Genomic DNA, 16,267 nt, shown 5'->3' with positions numbered 1-16,267 from the left:
ATTCAGTCAAACTGTGTATTCTGTGAACTTCTAAACAGTCACATGCATACATATACTTTTTACATAAATGATTTAATACTATAACACATTCAGCAAATAATGATATTATAGGTTTATCTCACTCTTTGTAACAGTTTTATTTCATTATATTGCCATTTGCTGGTTATTTAATCACTCCCCTAGAATGGAAATCCAAGTTCTTTCTAGGTTTTTGTTTTATGCAAACAATGCTTAATGAACATGGATTTACAGATATCTTTGTGTACTTTTGCCAGTATATGAGTGGCATATTTTCCTAGAAGTAGAATTGCTTTTTCTCTGCCTGCATTTTGAACTTTGATAAAAATTGCCACTAATAATACAAAGAACAAAGTATGAGAAAGCTTTTCCCTCATATCTTTGGATGACTCATAATTGTTTTAATTTCCCCCAAGAGTATTAATTCTTGCATCAGAGCTAAACACGATATTCAAAAACCTTGAGGACCTAGCTAGCTAAATATATATATGTAATATATATATATATAATATACATGTATGTATATATATAATGTTTTAATTAAATCTCATTTAAAATAATTTTAACTGTTGCTAACAAAGGCAAAGCAATACGCATTCAGATATTTAACATAATTTCCCTCTGTAATTTTTATTTATTCATTATTGCCTTATGAAGATGCATTAAACAAAAACGAACAAACAAAAAACACCCTCTGTGGACCTGGTATCTTGCTTTCTTTCCATCTGGCGTCCACCAGATGTCTCCGCTCCTCCACTAAGGTGTGCTTGTCAGCCCTGCCTGTTGCTTTCGGAAGCATCTATTGGTGAGTCAAACTATTCCCTCACAGAAATTTTTTTCAGGGTACTGTTCATCTTTTTTTAAAATAAACACGAAAATGCTTCTTTTAGAACTAGTACCTGAGTGAAAATGGCTTGATACTATAACATTTCCACCATTTTGGAAAACAGAAGACGATACCCATAACAGAAAAATATTTTTTTTCTTTTCAGGAAAACATCATTATATATGGGGGTGGTATGTATTTTAATAACATAAAATTGATTTGTGTAAGAGAATCTACCAACTGAACCAATTTGTTCTGGTGTAATAAGGGTACACACCCTTATAACTGAAATAGGTTTAACCAATTTACATTTTTACCAGAGCCCAGTTTAATACTTTCAAAGTTTTTCAAGGGTGAGCCTTTCCAGTACAGCCAAATTATACAAATATTAAGCATTCCATACACATTTTTAAAGCCTCCTATAGCACCTGGTACAGGCAGGTGTTTTATAAAAACAGAACAAAACCCCTACATATATGAAGTGGCTGTGCAAGCAGGAAGAGTAGGGAAAGAAAGAGGAGATTCTCACGTAACACAGGAAAGAACTCAGTTATTCTGTATAGCATAGTAGTTACCAAGCACCTACATAGCCACGGGAGAAGGACATCTCTAAAGAAATGCACAGGCCAAAGATCTTTTAAGATGCAGTCAAATCATTTTCTCATTCAAAACAAAGAAGTAGAAGAGAAGAATCATATGTTGTTCTTTTTAACCTCAAATCTTTCATTTCCTTGTACCTTTCTTATTTCCCTGCAAGTGTTTTCCTTAAAATCAAGCCTACAAAAGAAAAAGAGTTCCCTCCTCCCACACTCCCAACCACCCCCAAATCCTCTATTATAAGACAATATTGGGACCCCTAATTTTCAGATATTATTACCTTTCATTCTCATGGCAACTCTGCAGGCATCACTGAAACTTAGAGAGTTTAAGGGACTTACCTACGACATACATTCCATCATACCTGACATGAGACCTGACACAGAACTCACAGATATTGGCACCATTAGGCCATCCAATTTGACTAGATCTTTTTGCGGAGATATATTATGAATGTTTAGCAAGCAGACTCCATTATCGAACTTGAAATTTATACTGGTCCCATTGGTTATTAGCTTTGTTTAGGAAAGCTCAGTTCCATTTACAATTCTGTGATTTGATTACCTGTGTTGTTAGTAAGAAGAGAGGGTGCGAGGCCAAGCTGGAGAGGAACTGAGGTGTTGGAGGGAACTAGAAGCCATGGGAAGGGTGTGGCATTCCTTGTGTTCCGCAGTGCATTCTGACCTGCAGGCACTTCACTCAACACTTGGATTACTCAGCCCACACCTCCTTTGCTTTCTTTCCTGTCCTGGTGACAGACAACATTTCACCGGAGGATGGTCCCATAAATGGCAAGAAAGAGCAAAATGGCTTAAACTCGTGCATTTTAAAACCCAAATGATGTTGTCAATCTGTGTGTCCGGGAAGCAGTAGAGGCATCACTGTCCTTTATATGCCCCCATAACTTGCTGTATATTACACTACTCTGTACCCCCATCCTTACCTCCTTTACCTTCCAGTTTCAGGGGACTTCTTGTCAACATCTCTTATCCAAGGAGAGTTCCATCTCCTCAAAAAATGTCCTGCTGGTCATTCTTAATCACTTCCGTTTGGGAGTTCTTAGACTGTTCCATACCTTTTGCTATTTATAAAAATGCTGTGAAGAATATCTTTGCTCATGAGTCTTTATCTGCATTCCTACTTATAACCTTTATTGATCTATAGGCAAAACTACTGAGCTAAAGGCTATGAGCATTTTTTTAAATGCTGGATAAATCTTGATTAATATGACCAAAGTGCCATATGGTTGGGTTTTTCTGGGTTTTTTTGTTTTTTTTGCGGTACGCTGGCCTCTTACTGTTGTGGCCTCTCCCGTTGCAGAGCACAGGCTCTGGATTCGCAGGCTCAGTGGCCATGGCTCACGGGCCCAGCCGCTCCGCGGCATGTGGGATCCTCCCGGACCGGGGCACGAACCCGTGTCTCCTGCATCGGCAGGCGGACTCTCAACCACTGCGCCACCAGGGAAGCCCACCATATGGTTTTATATGGTCTCAAGTATTTTAAAATGCAGAAAAAAATAAGGGAAAGTACTTGCCTCTGGTGCTAAAAAAAATTGACTTTTTTCCTTCTTTTCCCACATACTTCTTTAAACTCTCAAATTTGGTTTTTCACAACCAACATGTATTTCATTTAGATTAGAAAACAAACAAAAAAATTTTCAAAACCCCCAAATCCTAAACATTCTTCAAATGTCAACCTAAATGCCACCTTTTCCATGAAGTCTTCATTGATTTCCCCAGAAGAGATTATCTATCAATACAAACCCACAGAGACCTTACTTAGCTTTACCACTTTGATCATTCAGATACTGGGTACCTCCATTTTTCACCCCAGACTAAAATTCCTTGGGAACGGAGATTATTTTTAAATGTTCTTTGTATGCCCTGAGTGTCCTTAACATGATAACTATATGGGCAACCAAATGAAAATTGTCATCAGTGGTGTAAAATCTAGTTCTTGGAAAAAGTCTAGTACTTGCCATCCCAGATAAGTAAAGTTCTGCTGGCATAGACTGGCACTTCATATCCCACTGAGCAGAGGAACAAGCTTTCTTGAAAATGATGAGGAATAATAAGGTAAAGTACAGACCCGTTGAAGACTGAGCTTCACCAGTGCTATTCTCATACATATCTAGGCTTGAAGTAATGATTCCTAACCAGAGACACTTATCAGAATTTCCTAGGGCAATTAATATGGCTACAAAACAGGCTATAGTTATGTTCCAGTATCTACTGGCCGTTGGTGAGGCTTTGCCAACCAGAACGTAGAAAATGAAATTCTCTAGTCCAAGTTTTACCTCTCACACACTGCACTTGGACCCACGAAGACAGGATGGAGGCCTTACGTCTGCCACTTACCAACTGTCGACTCTTGGGAGAATCTTTCCAACTTATTGGAAATCAGCTTCTCATGAGACATTCTGGCATGATAAAAACTCTTTGCCCAAGAGACGAGAGAGAGACCTGCAGAAGTACCTGAATTTACCCACTTGCCCTGAATCACCCCCAGGGACCAGCATAATCTAGCCTATTTGTCAGGAGCAATAGGTTTAAATGTGTGTCCTGGGGGGAAACGGTCTATGAGAAGTTAAAGTACTATATAAACTAAAATATATAAACATGTATTTCATTCACTAAAATCGTTTTTGCATCTTAAATCTTAATTTTCTGTATTAAGGTGGTCCTCACTGGTTCCCATTAATAATTTTAAAAATAGCTAAATTTGTTTTTAAAGCTATTATTCACTTTGAGGAGATGTGTGAAGTGTAATTCTCTTAGCCAGCTGATAGCACATTCACTCTGCGGCTCTTGCAGGAGGGAAGGTGAATCCTTTTATCTCCCACTCGACCTTCACCTCCAATCATTGCAGGGTTTTTCTCCACACACTTTAATTTTTATTCCACCCAAGTCTAATCTCTATTCAGCTTTGAGGTAACCATGTCATAATACTTACTCAGAGGCTTCAACTATCTTGTGTCATTTTTCTTAAATGTCAATACTAATTGTAATTTTTTGAATAAATTATTTATTAGAAAAGGAGAGATGGCCAAAAACATGCTAGGTAGCAAGAGAATACCATCCTTTACTTAAGAAGTCACCATCATTCTCAGATAACATTCACTGAACGTTTGCCAGGCTGTTTTACTAAGCTATTAACTCCTTAAAATAGATCTATGCAGTATGTGGTCTTTTTTTTCTCCACATTTTAGATGAGAAAACTGTGGCACAGAGAGGTAGGTAATTTGCCAGAGGTCACACAGTAAGTGAGAGAGCTAGGTTTCAAGTCCTGGTTGCCTAGTTTTAGAACTTGTACATTGTAACTATTCAAATACTGTGTTAAGGCAGAAACATAAAACCCTTTGCAACCTGGAAAGAAGAAAACCTGGTTCTTGGGGAAAATGAAAAGTAAACTTGAAGATACGATGGAGAAAATATAAAGAGTAAAATGGCATCAGAGAACATGATTTCCTGTCTTCCAACTGGAAATAAAAATACATAAAAGTGAGGTAGCTATTAATAAAATGTGAGTTAAAACACATTAATACATGCAGGAAGCAAGTCAAAATGGAAGTCAGAAAATGTAAAGTGAAAAGGTTTCATGTTAGTGCAGAGCCCCAGATCTGAGTTCATGCAGTCTCAGCTAACACAAAGTCCGTTACACGATACCTGCATACACCCAGCACTTGGCAAGCTTTATTCAAGCTTCAGGTCCTTCATCTCAAAAGTGAACGGTTTGGATTGGATAATCTCCGTGGTCCTTTTCCACCTGATGTTTCTGGGATGTAATCAGTGATTTAGTTCATCAAATGCTTGCTTTGTAGTTTCTCTATGTCAGACACATGGCTGGGTTCTGTGCAGATACACAAAAGCATCGGCATGATCTCCCTCCTTTTGCGAGGGGCTCTTGGTGCTCTCCTGTGCCAGGTGAAACTCCTGGAGACTTGAATCCTCAGCCGTCGTGCTTGGCACCTGAGGCCAGCTCAGTGGCACTGTAAATGACCGCATCTGATTCACAATTATTAGACACTGTTAAAATTTGGCGGTTGCTAGACTGTTTATAAAAGAGTTTAAAGAGTAGCTGAGGCTCATAAAGGGATTAGGAATTTGGAGTGAAATGTTTACTTCTTCATCTAAAAATGTTTGGCTTGAATTGTTGGGCAGAGACTCTGGATTGTGCCCCAGTATCTATTCTGTTTGTTTTCCTTATAAATAGAAACCTCAGTTTTAGCTAGTCACACAAACACCCAGAATAATCATTATATCCTCCAGTCTTCCTTACAGCTACATGTGGCTATATGACTAATTTCTGGCAATGGGCTATAATAAACTTACTGTATGCAACTTCTGAGAAATATTCTTAGAAGAATGATCAAGCCCTTAATCCCTATTCCTTTCTGTTGACTGGAATATAGATGTAATGATTGGAGCTTAAGCAGCCATTTTGAACCAGGAAATAGAAGCCAGATACTGAGGATGTAGAACAATGAGATAAAGGAGTCTAGGTCTCTTATGACCAAAAAATTACTTTTTCAAAATCTACCTTCAGTCTTTTAATGTATATGAGAGACAAGCTTCTATATATTATTTTTCTATAACTTCCATAACTTTATTATTGTTTAGGAACATCTATTCAACTTATAGCTGAATTTTATCATAACTGATACAGACAGAGGTCCCTGGTGTAGTAAGCAGGAAATAATAATTTGCGGCTTCTTGTTCCATTTGTAAGATAAGCCCATGTCTTCCGTGTAGGACAGTTGCAAATGTAGAAACAAATACAACTGATGCAGAAGTATCTGTGCTTGCAGTATTTTTAAAAATCAAACTACATTTCAGAGCAAACACATCCACTCTGAGGCTGGACAAGATGACATTAGTTGTTGTGAGCAAGTATTTTATTTTTTACTTATTTTATCCAGCTTTATTGAGATATAACTGACATATAACACTGTATAAGTTTAAGATATACATTTGAGTTGTTACACTTATAGATCACAAAACGATTACCACCATAGTTTAGCTAAACATCTCTCATGTCACATAATTACCATTTAAGATCTACTCTCTTAGCTACTTTCAAGTACATAACACAGTAGTATTAACTATAATCACTATTCTGTACATTAGATGCCCAGATCTTGTTCATCTTATAGCTAGAAGTTTATACTCTTTGACCAACCTCTCTCCATTTTCCCCACTCCCTCCTACTCCCAGCTCCTGGTAAGCACCATTCTACTCTCTGTTGCTATAATTTCAGCATTTTTTTATATTCCACAAATAAGTGAGATCATATAATAATTGTCTCTGTCTGGCTCATTCCACTTACCATAACATCCTCAAGTTCCATCAGGTCACTGTGAACCACATTGACTCTTGCTAAGTGGCAGCTATCTGTAGCCCCTGCTTTTCTTCCCTATGACTAGCTAGTTCTATATTTCTTAGCTCTGCCAGTCTAGGTAGGATAAAATTGAAGCGGGAACTTCGTGCAGTGCCCTGAAAGGCTGGGGAAGCTTGTTGCTCACCCTGCTGTTGGTTTCCTGGCAAAGGGAACTCTTTCTAGCTGAGGAGTTCCCTCTTAGCCCTGAACAACGCCTGCTTGAAATTGTTTGATGGTAATGACCATTGTGAATGACAAAGAGAGACTCCTACACGACTTGGGAAAGGCTCTCAGGATGCCATGGCCAAAGTTAGCAAGAGATGTGACAAACCACAAACATGTTTGACTTGATCATAACACTGACATTAGCTGCCTATCACTATAATGGCAATTAATGAGAAACTTAGATTATTAAAGAATTTAAAGACTAAGCAAGTGAAAGTTCACAAATAATAATTTGTTTCAAAGTAGAGATGGTTCCAAGGTTCAAAAGCTTTTGAAACTGCACAATATCAAAGTGAAAGGCTCACACAGTATAACTTCTGAAAGGTTCCCCTAAAATAATTGTGGACATATCATGGAGTACAGATTCTACCTATTACTGTGGATTTTCAGTGTAAGTAAATGGATCTATTTTGGAAACAAAATGCCCAATAGAACATTTTTTAGTAATGCATCCAAAGAAGTTAGTTACACTCTTATTTGGTGAAGTGTATTTGAAAACTTAACGTTTTAATCCCACAAGAATTACTTTGCATTTAAGAATAAATAATGGACTCAAAAATTGCTTGTAGAAGATATTTTTTTAATTTAATTTTTTAATTTGGGTTTCTTAAGATAATCCTTAGTTTTTTAATATTGTTTTGTTTTTGTTTTGGCTGTGCCATGCGGGATCTTCCGCAACCAAGGACTGAACCCATGCCCCCTGCAGTGGAAGCACAGAGTCTTAACCACTGTACCATCAGGGAAGTCCTGTAGAAGATATTTTAAATAATTTCCTGACTGTTTTAAAATATATTACTGTCATTCAATATAGTGAATAAATTTTTGAAATAATAAATATTAGAACATATATATATGGTTTTAATATTTGGTGAATAAATCATCACCACTGGGTGATTACTCATTTATTGAATATGCACACTTCACTATTTTCATAGTACTTTGTAAAATTTTGGTCCAAGTTATGTATTTTAACTGGTGAAGACTTTTTCCACAATGCTGCTTAATACTTCAAGATTTTATTAAACCGTAAAAGTCTAAAGCAAAAAATGAATCCAAGAGCTCATTCACAACCCCATTTTATAAAGCACAGAAACCTGATGAACTCAGATAACCCTAATTACAATATCCTCCAATATTTAACATAGGAAATTCATTGCTAAGAGCAGATTCCTTAAGCACAATTAAGTTATTCTCCCCATATTACCATAGTGCATTCTGTATTATCTCAAAGAGCAAAGGAAGAAAAGAACAGCTTTTATCACAACATCTAGTTATTTAAAATGGCTTCTAGGATACAAAACTTTCTTTTAAATTCTTTATTAACAGTACCTTTATTTTAGGTCTTTTTATTAAAAGCTTTTTTAAATTTTATATTACAAAGCAAAGTTTAAATCATATAAGGAAGCACATTTGAACCTAGTGAATCTAATCTTTCTTCTTCACAAGCATTTAAATCAAAAGCACAATAGAAATGAGTTGATTTAAAACTCTACCAGGGAGAAATGCATGCACACTTTCTCCATTTTGCCCATTCATCTTACCTAGAGCTTTATGAAATTTCTTTTCTAAAATTTATATAATGCCTTTCTTCATTCTTAAATTCTATTATCAAATAATATTGGTAAATTGTTTGAAAAATTATTTTTCAAAGACTCAAATGTTTACATTTCCCAGTGTCTGGGAAATAATACAAGCTGGTCATAAATAATAATTACCTAGCGATGATCACATTTCTAATCTTTCTTTTGCAGAGCCTAATTACTCAGCAAGGCCTCAAGGTCTGTACTAATTTACATGGCCTATGATTAACTACAGCAAATCAACCTAGAATGGCATATACACAAAATCTTTTGCTTTAGGAAATCTTAAAAAAAAAAAACAAAAAAAACACTTTTGGAACCTATTTAGAACCTCTGATGGTATGCAAAACAGATCCAGGCTCCCGTGTCTACTCATAGGGTCTGAGTCTTTGAACAAGAGCGCCCTTCCCTGGAACAGTCTTCCTCTTTTGTAGAGTTTGGAAGTTGAGGATGGAATGGACAAGTTGATTTTAACCCTGCAGTCTTTTCCAGAATAAAATGTGGATGCTTCTAGTGAGTATTAAAGTAACAATGAACAAGACTCTTGTGTTTCATAGAAAATTACAAGCAATGTGCACTCAAAGTTATAGCATGAAGTACAAAACAATTTAAAAGTTCAAATTTTATAAGTAGTAGTTTATAATAGTTTAGAGATTAAGCAAAATATCAAGTATAGAAAATAATATTGACACTATCAGTAAAGAAGTGCAGGTGTATAAAATACATCATTTGTTACATTTGAAGTATTTTGGGTAAGTGTGCTTATCCATAAATGTGGTTTGGATTTTAAATCTATTAAACTCCCTTAGCCCTCTCATTTTCTGTTTTAATGATCTCTCCTTAAATTTAAACTTTCACCCTTGTTCAACTTTCAGCCCTTCTCTAAAACCTTCCTTGATTATTTCTAATCTCACTGATCTGCCCTCTTTTCTGAATTCCCCAATAGTAGGAAAGCTTCTGTAATGATCAATAGTTATATAATAAGGTATGTTCATTAACCACATTAATTAAACATTTCCTTATTTCCCTACTGGAATAGAAATGCTGAAAATAGCCAAGTATATGAGATTGGGAAATAATCAACAACTGGATGAAAAATACCAGCTTGAGAACCAGCATACAGGAAGCAGGCAACTTCCTCAGCCGTCAAAATCCTCATTAGTGAAGTTGAGATTGGTTGTACAGGATGAAAAGGAAACACTGGGCCCCAGCCTGGATGAATCAACCTAGCTCAATTGAAATTCTTTTCCAATCATTTGAACATTGGAGGGCCCAAGACTGAGAACGCTGGAGTCATTCTCATATGGGAATACAGCAAATGATTGAGCAAGTGGGGCAGGTCTCATAAAGCTAAATGATGTGGAACCTCTTGGCAGGAGGAAAGAATACCTTGGACGTGCTTCCTTCAGGGTAAGGATGTTGATCTGGCTTGAGGAGGGCTAAAGGCCCCCAAAACGTTATTCTCCATCTTCAGTGACAACTTCATGGCCCCGCACTGTGGTTTTAGTCATCTTCATAGGAGATGGAGGTACCTTGGTAGGGGACCTTTGGTTGGGCACAGGGGTAGAAGGCAGAGTGTTCTGAGATCCAGGCAGGGATGATGAGGCAGGAGATGGGGCAGAACCAGGGATGCAGGTGACATGATTGGACTTGCTGTCTGTGTGAATGATGATGGTGGTACTGTTGGTGGGCTTGCTGAGGTGGACAAAATATAAGAGCAGAACGGCAAGGGTCCTAGCAATTAGGCCAATAGACACACCAGAAATGTTTTCCAGAGTGACTACAGTTTTGCTGTCACCTGCAAAAGATTATGAAAAGTGAATATTTCAGCAATAAGACAGTGGTAACTTAAGTAAATGGTTTTAATTAGAATATGGCTAATTTTTTCACTACTCCAAATGCCGCAATTTAAACAAACAAATTTATCAGCGCACTCTCTTTCTCTCTCTCTTTCTCTCTCTCTCACACACACACACACACACACACCCCTTGCCCACAAGTCCATAAGGACAAAATTTCCCCTCTTAGTTAATCCTTTGTACTAAAGCAATAAGGCATCATGTCAAATGCAAATAGGTTGCCTCAGGAATATATCACATTAAGTTTATATATCAGCTACTAAAATTGCAGTATAAATTAATTATCTAATTAGCCCTCAAGGGGAGAAAAAATAAAGAAAAGGTATATCAGAACATGTAGATTAGTTATCTCTGAGTGATGGACATTTACAGGTATTTCTTTGACTCACTGTCATCTCCCATGTTCACATGACATATTGAGATTTTATAACTAGAAAATGATTCATTAAATAGTTTTATCTTTTAAACATAAATAAAAGGAAGTTCACTGAGCTTAAAAAGATGTCAGCTCCGGCATGGAGTAGGATCTTACAGACATAGACTACAGCACTGATAACTTGCTGGGGCCTGCGGTTCCCCCGTGTTAGCAGGAGATTGTGGGGTGGGATGCCACAGGAGAAGCACACAGCCACCAAGGAGGGGTGCGGCTGGGGAGGGATTGAAGGGGAGGAGAACCCTGCAGCAGGGCTGACAGAGCAGAGCCTGCCATCCCGGCTTACCATTACTCAAGAGAACTACTGAAGACTCCCCACCGCACCACGGGCCCCAAATCTCACCCACTGCGGTTGTAAGGTCACAATGGGCAATCTACAACCACAGTGCATTCCTTTGTTTGAACAGTATGGATTTCTGGGTAACTACAGAGAAAGAATGTTAAAATAAGCAATCAATCAACCCTGATTTTTAAGGGTGAAGAAAATTTATTTTATCCAGTAAAATAAACACATAAAACATGTAAAAAACTTATGAGAGTCCAACTTGTATTAAATGACGAACTAACCAAGTTCTAGGAGAATCTGAAACTCTAATAATGGTTTAGTGATATGAATTATATGAATACATTTTTCATATTAAATGATCAAAGAAGGAAAATAATCATCTCAATGCTCAAGGCTCATTTAACAAATTTCATCGTTCAAAACTGATAAAAGCAGACAAATAATACCAATCTCAAAGAACTAAAAGGAAAGAACAACTCCCAAATGTGACAAGGAATGTCTACCTCAAAGCAATGACCATCATATTTAACAGTGAAACATCAGGGACCACATTCCTTTAAAGGCAGGAGAAGTGAGGAAATTCTCCTACCACCAATATCCGGTAATGTTTTTCTAGAAGTTCTCATCAGTGTGTAAAAATAATGGAAATGTGAAGATAAAAATGAACATTATTTGCAGATGACATGATTGCTCACAAACAGAGTCCCAAATACTTAACCGAATAACCTATCGAAAGTAATAAGACCTCGTCAAGTTGGCTGATTATAAAGGTATAAAACATATGTGTAACAGCACTTGTTTTATGTGTGAGTATGTGTGTGTGTACTAGCAACTGCTATTCACAGTAGTAATGAAGCATTTAAAATAGCTAAGCCTATAAAATGCCATAGGACTTATGTAAAGAAAACCATAAAACTTTACTGAGAAACAAAAAGACAACGTGAACAAATGTCCTCTTATAAAAGGTTTCTGTAGTATAAGCTCTCAATTCTCTGAATTTTAATTAAGATCTTTATGGAATTTTGGAGAAAATATTTAGGTAAATTGACAAAAATTTCATGTGACAAAATAAAGCAATCAAAAGAATAAAATTAAATTGGATGAGGGACAAGAAGCAAAATATTAGCAGTGATTTTCTCTGGGAGGGATCATGGGTGATTTTTAAAATTTTTTATTTGTAATTTTCCGTTTTTTCCACATGTTTTAAAATAAGCAAATAAACTCATAAAGAATTATAAAAGGGAATTCCCTGGTGGCACAGTAGTTAAGAATCCACCTGCCAATGCAGGGGACATGTGTTCAAGCCCTTGTCCAGGAAGGTCCCGCATGTTGTGGAGCAACTAAGCCCATGCGCCACAACTACTGAGCCTGTGCTCTAGAGACTGCAAGCCACAACTACTGAAGCCCGCACGCCTAGAGCTGGTGCTCTGCAACAAGAGAAACCCGCACACCACAACGAAGACACAATGCAGCCAAAAAGAAATTAAAAACAAAACAAACAAACAAAACAAAACAAAAAACAAATTTGTTAAAACCAAATCTTAAAAAAAAAAAAGAATTATTAAAAAGACCTTCTACCCTTTGTTTTGGGGGACCTAAGAGGTTATATGTTGCCTGTCAGATTACTAAAAAATGGGAAATTCAAACCATTCCTTTTCACAGCCTCAAAAGTTGGTTTTACTGGGGGGTTTTTGCTCATCATTAACTAATTATTTGACTTAATGGAATAAATTGTATAAATGTTTTTGACATGTGGGGAAACACCATAACTCATATTTAATATATTATGAAAAGGAGAAGGAAATAAAATGATGTATATATGATATTAAAGCAACGGCATTTTGCATCTTCCGTGAAATATGAGGCAACTTCATTTTTTGGAAAGGTTAAACGTCAAATGTAGAAAGCAAGAACATTAGACATGAAAGCAGTTAAAAGGTATGTACAAAACTCACCAACTCAGCTGCATTTTGTTCACTATCCACAGCATGCTGTTGGCCGTCCATTCTGAACGGGTTGGTATCTCCAATGGAGCTCCAAAGAGATCTGTGTTCACTTTGTGGATCAGAAGTTAGGAAATACTGAATTTATGCTAAATTAGTAATTGTGTATTTGCTCAACCTGGATTATGCAAAGTAATAGTCATCTGTTTCCTGGGAAAACTTCCAAATTAAATCCCAAAGTACACAATTTATGTTAGTTGGGAAAATGTAAATAGAAAAATTTGCTCCCTTCCCAAAATGACCTGCAGAAAACTATCTCAACTTTAAGAGTCTAGGATTCTGAGCAGATGTAAACCTTTGCCTTCCTTATTTCACAAAACTTACTTAAAGTCACTGAAACTTGATTTCTCACAGGTTAGGAATTTAGTTTTTGCTTCTAAAAAGCCTACAAAGCCACTCCTTGATTATGGATACTGTAAAATTCTTTGGCTAAATAGAGGGATTATGGTGATGACTAATTTCAAAACTGTCCAAAAATAAGACAATATTAAGATTACTGGATCACGATAAATGTGCGTGAACGGTGAGTAAAGTCTTCTGTATGGAAGTCAGTGGCTCTACTGAGATAGACAAGGGGAAAGAAAACATTAAAATAGCTTTAGCTAGAATTAAAGATAAAAATAGGAAATAAGTACACCTCAGTAGCTCTTAAGTACACAAATCAAGGATTATCCACGGTAAATCTTGTCTGCTTCTTAGCACATTGTATCTTGCTTTAGACTATGAATTATTTTGTCACTGTTTCTGATGAATACTGATCTTTCAGATGTGCAGGAACTAGAAAAGAAAGACCATCTTTGGTACTTTTCCACTTTGCACTAGGAAAAGTGTACCTGATAGAGCCTGCAAAAGTGAGGTGGTGTTTCACAACAATCTGAGAGCTGATGCAGTCTGACCCTTTAGCAAAGTGGCAAGCAGTATAGAATAGAGAAAAAATGACTTTAAGATATATTTTAGTCATGCATTTCGTATAGGCCAACTTTGGGTAGGGAGGCAGTAGTTAGTGACATGAATTTTCCAAACCATTAATAGACTTACATATATCCTAGTTCAAGAGCAGACATGTCTTCCTGTGTGTAATATTGTATTCACAAAAAAATGTTATGTAACTGAATTCCAAATCTCTGAACTTCCCATTAAGAAAACAATAGATGACTTATGCTTTAAATCACTGTTAGTTGCTTTTTTCTTCTTCTTTTTTTTTTTTTTTTGCCTTATGGCCAAAACAAATCCTGTTTCATTAATCCAGTGTTGCTCTGATTGTTTCTGAGTCCACTATTATGTAATGGTTGGAGAACTTGGGATCTTCAACTTATAATTCAAACTTCTCAGTGGTAGTATAAATCTTAGAGCAGCAAAGAATAAGACAAAGTACCTGGAAAAGTTAGCATCAGGAACCTGGCTTCCTACCTTTTTAAAAAAACGTAGGCTATTACATTTTATTATAATGACCTCTCTAAAGCAAAAGTGAAAGTCAAAAGACAATTAGATTGGTCTTCAATATACTGAAAAACAATCACTGGCAAGCTAGGATTCTATGCTCAGCAAGAATAGCTATCAAGTAAAGAGTAAAAATAAGATCATTTTTTAGTTAAACACAATTTGACTAAGTTTTTCACCAGCAGGCATTCACTGAAAGAAATGCAAAGGGTAGAAATGCAGAAGGAAAGGAATCTCAGTCAAAAGGGTTGAGATGTAAAATGGAGAGAAGAAAAGGTGACAAGACAAGAGTCCACTATGATTCTTGCTCCTCAATAGTGTACTGAAGGTCCCAACCAGGGCAATAAAATAAGAAGTCCATTATATAAGGAAGAAAGATGCTGTTATTTGCATATAGCAGGATTGTAAACATAGAAATCCAAAGAATCCACAAGCAACCTATTAGAATAAGTAAGAGTTTAGCAAGATTAGTGGATACAAATCAGTATACAAAAATAATTTAAGAAAGTATTTTCTATTTGTACAAGCGATTATTTCAAATTTTTGTGTATCATCAACAAATATTCAGAAAACTAAAAACTTAAAGAGATATTGAAAAGAAATTTTCAAGCATCTAGAAATAAATCTACTAATAGAGGTGCAATACTTTTAATGGAAAACTTATGAAATCTTATTGAGTAAATCATTAATGAAGTTCTAAATAAATATGCTGCTGGCAGTTATATAAATTGGTAAGATGACTTGGAAAGCACTTGACATTATCTAGTAAACTTGAAGATACTTATGAGCTATGATGAAGCAATTCCACTCCTAGTATGTCACAAATATAATGTAGTCGGAAAAATAATAGAGACATTAAAACTAAACAATCTTGTTTGGAGATATATATGTAAGTGAAACATCTATTTTATTTTATTTTTTACCTCCCCAAGATATTTATTAACTACAGAGGAAAAGACAGCAACTTTACAGTGGAGAAATCCAGTAGAAGCTACCTTAACCAAGTGATCAAGGCCAACATCACCGGTAATATGACATACTGACATCATGAACTCCTTGATATAGGATATATATCTTCTAGGTATTTTCCCCAAAAATGTATAATCTCACTCAAGTAATAAGAAAACATCAGACAAATGCAAATTTGAAACATCTATTTTAAAAAGCAAAGAAATATTTAACGTAAAACTTGTGATAGTGGTGGTTACCTCTCAGGGGAAGGAGAAAAGCAGAATTGGGGCCGAATACCACATTGAAGGTCTCTGGGGATTCTGGAAGTGTTCTGTTTTTGTCCTGAGTATGATAACATGGGTGTTTATTTAATAAATATCAACCACATGCTAAAAATAAGTACTTATCAAAATATATTGGCCAGCTCTAATAAAATTCATGTTACACAAGTCATTTTGAAATTTTTTTCAACACTCTCTCTCTCTTCTGTGTTCACAGCAACTATGTGACAAATAATTTGGAAGGCCCATTTTCCTCTTGGTTAGGCTTGATTCACTGACACCTTTAGTTTCAAGGCCTGATGGCACAATAAGAAGTAAAACATGAAATAAACTAGTTACCATACTTGTGGGCTTGCAAAAAAACAATACAATTGCTTTAAGGTAATTAGGTC

At 36.2% G+C, this 16,267-nt stretch overlaps 1 pseudogene across 1 annotated transcript; it reads right to left on the bottom strand.

The window, feature by feature from the left end:
* Positions 1–216: 216 nt before the first annotated feature.
* LOC149747645 (uncharacterized) lies at positions 217–13,913 on the bottom strand (annotated as a pseudogene). The gene is made up of 3 exons (XR_016387641.1): positions 13,156–13,913; positions 11,258–11,338; positions 217–10,420 (listed from the first exon to the last, which is right to left on the bottom strand). The product of XR_016387641.1 is annotated as an uncharacterized LOC149747645 (transcript).
* Between the last annotated feature and the right edge of the window lie 2,354 nt (positions 13,914–16,267).

This window comes from Delphinapterus leucas, chromosome 14, assembly GCF_059928025.1.
Source record: "Delphinapterus leucas isolate spDelLeu-1000000601 "Yukka" chromosome 14, BTC_Dleu_Yukka2, whole genome shotgun sequence".
In the NCBI taxonomy this organism is placed as follows: Eukaryota; Metazoa; Chordata; class Mammalia; order Artiodactyla; family Monodontidae; genus Delphinapterus; species Delphinapterus leucas.
Note: the sequence above shows the minus strand (reverse complement) of the source record. Positions and strands in the feature narration are given on the sequence as shown.